This window comes from Otolemur garnettii, unplaced genomic scaffold (assembly GCF_000181295.1).
Source record: "Otolemur garnettii isolate 467f Iridium unplaced genomic scaffold, OtoGar3 scaffold00020, whole genome shotgun sequence".
Taxonomy (NCBI): Eukaryota; Metazoa; Chordata; class Mammalia; order Primates; family Galagidae; genus Otolemur; species Otolemur garnettii.
The window spans coordinates 13,410,779-13,418,353 of record NW_003852415.1 but is presented as its reverse complement, the minus strand read 5'-3'; the positions used below and the strand labels follow the sequence as shown (position 1 = coordinate 13,418,353).

General features: G+C 35.5%; 1 pseudogene; it reads right to left on the bottom strand.

Annotated features, from left to right (window-relative positions):
• Positions 1–1,698: 1,698 nt before the first annotated feature.
• On the bottom strand, positions 1,699–6,552 carry LOC100961523 (annotated as a pseudogene).
• Positions 6,553–7,575: the final 1,023 nt, after the last annotated feature.

The window sequence follows — 7,575 nt, the reverse complement described above, 5'->3', positions numbered from 1 at the left end:
ACACTTCTGCACTGCTGGTGGAAATGCAAACTAATACGTTCCCTTTGGAAAGAAGTTTGGAGATCACTTTGGGTTCTAAAAATAGACCTGCCATTCAATCCTACAATTCCTCTACTAAGTATATATCCAGAAGACCAAAAGTCACATTCTAAAAAAGATATTTGCCCCAGAATGTTTATTGCAGCCCAATTCATAATTGCTAAGTCATGGAAGAAGTCCAAGTGACCATTGACCCATGAATGGATTAATTAATTGTGGTATATGTATGTCGTGGAATATTATGCAGCCTTAAAAATGGAGACTTTACCTCCTTTATGTTTACATGGATGGAGCTGGAACATATTCTTCTTAGCAAAGTATCTCAAGAATGGAAGAAAAAGTATCCAATGTACTCAGCTCTACTATGAAACCAATATATAAGCATCCACACTTCCATATGAAAGCTATAACCCAACTACAACCCAAGATGAAGGGGAAAGAAAAGGGAGAGGGGAGGAGAGGGATAAGGATGGGTGGAAGGAGGGTAATTGGTGGGACCACACCTATGGTGCATTTTACAAGGGTGTATGTCAAATCTACTAAGTACAGAGTATAAATGTTTTAATGGTGAAGGCTATGTTAACCAGTTTGATGAAAGAATTTCAAATTGTATATAAAACCAGCACATTGTACCCCATAAATGCAATAATGCACACAGCTATGATTTAATTTTTAAAAAAGAATTAATTTTTTAATTTTTAAAGAATTTTATAAATTTCTTTGAAACTTATAATTTCAAATAATATAAGGAAATCTCTGATCAATCATTAGCTTGCCACTAACTAACTAAGCAAAGCCTTCAATGGCTACATGGGATAAAAAATACAGACATTACAGAACTAGGTCAGGAATTTACTTAACAAATAGCAGCAAGGGACAAAAATCAACATCCATATGAAAAATTACTGAAGGGAGGGAATTGTCTCATATACATCATTGCTACATTATATTATTGAAAGAATCAAAAATTTAACAAAAATTATTAGATGTTTTTAATACATCAAGAAAATATGGCCTAAACATAAGAAAAAAAAAATAGAAAATGTCCCTTGGGAAATCTACATTGGAGTTAACTAAATTGAAATTCTAAATCAGTTATTTTAAAATTATATACCAAGTAAATGAAATAATGCCTAAATAAATGATAAAAAAGCTATGAGAATGATGTCTCATTAAATACAGAATATCAATAAAAAGATAATCCTGGAGTTAAAAATTATAATAAATGAAATGAAAAATAAATGAAAAATAATTATAATAAATGAAATGAAAAATAAATGAAAAATTATAATAAATGAAATGAAAAATAATCTACTGTGGAGGGCTCCACAGTAGATTTTTAGTATCTAAGGAAACAATCAGAAAAATTTAAGATAGATGTTTAAATAGCTAATTTGAGACTAACCAGTCTCTAACATTAAAAAAATTATAGGGAAAAAATTAACTGAATCAGAGATATGTAGAACTCCATCAAGCATCAGAAGAGATGTATACGGTAGTTCCAGTAGGAGAAAGGAGAAAGAAGAGAACAGAAAGAATACCTGAAGACAAAAACTTCACAATTTTGAGTACAAAAACATTTTTGGAGGCAATGTCAAGTGGAACCAAAAGTTTATGGCGGTGAAAATATTTTAAAATATGATCAAATTGAAAGTATAATTATAAATTGGTCAATTTCTGGGCAGTGAGGTCTGATTTCAACTGAACCTCAGCTACTTTCAAAGCTAGTGCTCTATAAAGGGCACCACTCACTTTTAGCTTTGTTCTCAACATTTTCTTCTTTGCTCTCTGGACTTCTTTTCTGTACCAATGAATTTCCTTCTCTCTGTCTGGTAAAGCATCTGCAAGAACACTACTATCTCCTTTGCTTGCTTCACACCTCTGCATAAAGTTGCTATCAACTTTAGCTAAGGCAGAAGAAAGAGAGCCAAAGATAACCAGTTCCTTCTCCAAAGACAATGCCATATAATCAACTAGGAAATCTTCATTTTCTAATTTTAGATTTCTCAACAAACAGTTTATAGGGAGAACACCAATGAGCTTATGAAGGCACTGGAACAAAACTGTTTGATTCCTGGAATAGATTATTAAAATCCCTTCAAATAGTGTTCTTTGTTTCCATTTGAAGAGTGTCCCATACAAATTTCCTGGCCTTTTACAAAAGCACACTTCTGGAAATTCTTTGATGACTTCACAATTCATGCATTCTAACAGCCATGCCTTCATTGCCTTCAGGGCATATCCAGGTGATGTGATTTGAAAACAAGATTTGTGGAATACTGCGAAAAGTGCAAAAAGATCCTCCTTGTGTTCTACAGGTTTCTTCTTTGGAAACATCAGCAGGCATTTCTCACTTGAAAGATCTAGACTTACAAAAAGTCTGCCACACGGAATATAATGATCTTGAGGATAGTCACCATTTTCTCTCTTCATAATATGTAGCAGCACAATGCAACAAAATTTACTGAGTGCTAAAAGTGGTGAAAGAGATGTTATAGCAGTAATTATCGGCACATATTCTCGTTGTGATGACTGTTCACGAACAAAGATTTCCTTTTCCTCATTATCAAGGGTCAACTTGATTTTTTTTGCCTCTGATCCTATTTTGTATGGCATCAAGTGTGGTTCTGGCAAAGAATCCATACTTAACTTAATCACCCTATTTTGACACTTAATAAGGTGATAGCTGGAGCCATGGGCTTGATTCATTAATAATGATAAAGTCACATCATTCAGGGACAGCTCTAAAGAAGATGAGGTTTTCACTCCAACAACTAAGCTATCATCTATTACACGATACCAGATCTTCTCTACTAGTTGCTTTGAATCTTGAAAATTGTCTGGCAACTTTTCATCAAAGGTATATTCAGAATTTTCTTCTTCACCACAAAGGGGAGCAAGACATTCCTCCCTTACACTTGATGTATTATCATCTTTCCCTTGAAGCAGGTTTATTAAAGCTTTGTAAGATTTCAAAATAATTTTATCCTTCAACAAGATGTGTTGTTGTAATTCCTGAACAGAAGCTGCACCAACTTTTATTCTTCTTTCCAGAGGTGGAATCACCAAATAACGATTGTCTTGTTTGTCTTCAAATAAATCATCTTCAGTGCAATCCAATGGTTCACTTGAATAGTTTATACTTTCAAAATTTGTCATTTGAAATGAAGTCAGGCAATCTGAATTCAAGGAGTCTTTAAAAAGTACCAATACTTGTTCAGTTCCAGTTCCAATAAAGTCATCTATCAGAATTAAGCTAATTTTTTCCCATTTAGCAGCAACCTGAAAGTTCTTTTCCCAAACAGCACAAGCATCATTGGACCTAAAGGATACAATGAAATAAAAGTTTCCTCCACCTGAATCCATAAGGTGAACTGCACAAGGATCTCCAAATGGAAGCTGGCATATACTTTTAGGAGTCCCATTTTGGAAGGAAATCAGTTGATTCTTTTGAGTAAGGGCAATTAGAGATATTCTTAACTGGCCGTTGATAATCTCACTTGCACAGACATGCACGCAAGTTACCAAATTACTATAAGCAGGAGGGATAATGAACGTATCACTTAATACTTTTTGACTTTCAAGAGAGTATGCACAAAACTTGGTATTCCAAACTGCATAATCTGATTCTGAAGCCTCCTGGGTACGTCCTTTCTCAGAGAAATAACATCCCTTTATTCCCAATAAAATCATACCCACATTTTTAATCTCCCCTATCCATTCAATGGAGGAAAAGTTAACTGACAGAGTAATGGCTTTGCCAGTTTCAGAAGACATACAGAAGAATGTTCCGGCATGTCTCCATAAGACCAAAGGGCCATCAAGGACCCTTAAGCCATCCTTCAACTCATGACCTATATTAAAGCTCAAACGCTTTTCAAATTTATTGGTACTGTGGAGAAGTAGTAGAAAATACCTGAAAACGTTCTTTTCATTGCTTTGTATCAACACGCAAGGGAGGTTAATTCCAGTTCTGAAATCTGACACACAATTGCAACAAATAATTTTAAAATGAGAGTTTTCTACCTCAATGCTGAAGGATCCAGTGGACTTCTGAACAAATGATCTTGTTTCTCTGTCAAATACCATTCTTCTGATAAGTAATATGGGTGTTTTCGCAGTCTCTTTATCCGAAAAATTTCCTTCCGATAACTGGAAAACAAGGACTTCCCCATTATAACATAAGAACATTTCTTATTTATTAGATGACACTGCTCATTTGCAGTCATTCCACAATATCAAGTCTTTGTGTTTATCTAATTTTTGAAAGCAAATCGATTCCAGTCGATGCCTTTCAAGCTCAGCGCAGTACCGGCTGGCGACGCGGTTAGAGCCCCGTAGTTCCAAATCTGTCATCAATGCGCTGCATCCTGGGAAGCCCAGGCTGGAGGCTGCGCAGAATGCAAAGGAGGCGGAGCCTGCCAAGCCGGCTCCCGAAGGTTGAGAAAGGATGCCAAGGAGACGGGGCCCCGGGGAGTGTTGTGAAAGCGAATAGCCGATGAGATCTCTCTAGGGCAGAGCTCGTCCCTGAAAGCACCGCCATCTCCTGGCTGGCCGGGGCAGCACTGCAATTGAAGGATGTCCAATTTTAACATACTTAAGAATTTCAGTAAACTCCAAGTAGAATAAATTAAAACAAATCCATACTTAATATTCACACACACACACACACAAAGATGATTTGGACCTTTATCTTTATGAACTCAAAAGAGATTAAAGACCTAGGGCAGCGTCTGTGGCTCAAAGGAGTGGGGCTCCAGTCCCAGGTGTTGGAGGTGGCAGGTTGGCTCCCAGCTGTGGCCAAAAACTGCACAAAAAAGAGATTAAAGACCTAAACATAAGACCTAAAACTATAAAACTCCTGAAAAACTTTATGATTTTCGACTTCGCAATGATTTCTAGGTAGTTCATCAAAACCACAGGTAACTGGCGTGGCACCCATAGCACAGTGGTTAGGGCACTTGTCACATACACTGAGGGTAGCAGGTTCAAGCCCACATGAGCTAGCTAAACAACAATGACAACAGCAACAAAAAATAGCCTGGTGTTGTGGTGGGTGCCTGTAGTCCCAGCTACTTGGGAGGCTGAGGCAAGAGAATCTAAGCTAATCTAAGAGTTTGAGTTTGCTGTGAGCTGTGACTCCATGACACTCTACCGAGGGTGACACTGTTTCAAAAACAAACAAAACAACAATAACAACAAAAACACAGGTAACTGAAGTAAAAGTAGATGGGACCACATTAAATGCAAAAATTTTGAACATCAAAGGACATAATCAATAGAGAGAAAAGAAAACTTAAGGAATGAAATAAATTATATGCAAATCATATATCTGATATGCTCATGAAAGCTCATTGGCTGATACTGAAGGAGAGAGAGATTTCCACTGAGAAATTAGAAGTTTAGGATGAGGGTAACTCATTTCCATGTCTCTTCCTCTAAATCTTTGGGATAAGTTTTAATATTCACAAATATTTTGTGTTGCTGTACATGTGTGTTCATTTTTGTTGCTTTTAGTTTTAAAATATAGATGATGTTCAATCTTGTATCTAGAGCAAGGAAGCACAGGGTTGTGGATTCACATGAGAAGATAGATACAAAGGGGTACCAGAGATCTTGAGATCATCATCTCTTGAGCATTTGGGGAACGGTTTCAGATTTTTACTGGACATGCAATATTCTGGTTGTTGAGAAACAGGTGATCCTTAGTAAAAATGTGGATTTTTCTTACATTCTTGGCCATAGCAAGATTAGTGATGTCATGAAGAATGGGACTTCGTAAACTAGAAAAACATTTTTAAAGAAGTGAAACAAGTTTGAGAAACTAAGTACATAGGTCATATCTTTTCTCCAGTTGAAGTTTAAAATCGTATTTTAAAAATCTGGGTAAAACATAATAAGAAATTATAAATCTTATCTACCCACATGTGAATCTTCCCATGGAACAACAGTTGTATAATAAAATGGGTTTAGCCAGATTGCATCTTGATCAAACACATTTACTTATGGATGTAGTACAAGATCATTATTGAAAGCTGGTTCCATTGAGAGGGTGCAGGCATCCTTAAAGCTCTGACCTCAATATATATGTAAATATACAAGTTAAGCTCTTAAATATAGCCATCAGCTCTGACAAAACCCAGTGCTTTCTTTAAAATGAGTGCAAATACTTTGTTCAAAATGTTAATATGAGGACTTCTACAATCATACAAGGTAAAGCATACTTCATTTGTAATTTCCAGTCTTCATATTCTCTACTGAGAGACTTTTTAGGTCTATTTATATTGGTAGTTGTTATTTTGTATTTTTAAAACTCAATAGGCGATTTGTGATATCCTGAAGAGGCAAAAATAGATACCAACTCTTTAAGCTATTTCACTTTATTTTGTGTGCTCACAGAATGCAGCGTCCTTGTTTGTACTTCTAACCCTTACCCAATGCCCGGAATATCACAGCAGTGCCATAAATGACTTTGAACTCAACAAAAGTCACAAAGAACAGCCAGTGATGCATTTCTGGTGTTTCATATGCAGTAGTTGAATCACTCTATTTCTTATATTTTTTGGTACCTGATACTTTTATATGACAACAAGGAAAAAATCAATAAATGATTTGTGATGCTTTTAATGGGCACTAAACTAATAAAAGAGTTTTTACTCTATCAGACAAATCAGGTCCTGGCACAAAATTCTCTTAATAATTGTATATGGAATGAATTTATTTCAAAGTCACCTTGAATAGGGAACAATTGTTATCGGTTTGTCAAATTCCTAGGTATAAATAAGTTAGGAATAAAATAGAGATAAGAAATTTAGTACTTTGTCTATGATCAGATTCATGGAATGTCTAAACAAACAGAAACCATGCCATCTTTCACAACTATAAATTGGAGGTCCAAATGAAATGCAATTATAGTTTGATTTTTTAATGTAATACTTGCTTCACTAAAAGGTGAAAGATTCATTCACCAGACTTTAGGATCTAGTATAAATTGGTTTTTATTTTACTTTAAGAAAAACTTTTATCCTATACATATCCCTGAGCCTATTGATCCCATGAATTTGGAGAAGACTAAAATATTAAATAATTAACCTTCATATTCTGAGATTTATTTACATGTCAAACTCATATCCAAAAGAGTTTAATTTTATAAAAATAGATTTGCCTGGGTGGTGCCTGTGGCTCAGAGTAGGGTGCAGGCCCCCTATACCGGAGGTGGTGGGTTCAAATGCAGCCCCCGCCAAAAACTGCAAAAAAAAAAAAAAAAAATAGATTTGCCTTAGTCCTTCTGAAATCTTATTTTAGTTAAAGGTAAGTTTAACTTAGTTCTGTGGTTCCCAAGCTTGATGCAACCTCAAAAGAAAGGAGAGAGATTTTTAAAAATATAGATTTTGTAGTGTTTCCTCAGAAATCCTTATTTAGCAAGTCTGGGTGGATCCCAGAGGTTTCTTATAATGAGCCATATTCGGATTGAGTTATAAGCCAAGAGTGCTTGCCCAAAATTGGAGTCAAAGACTAGATTTATATATGGACTAT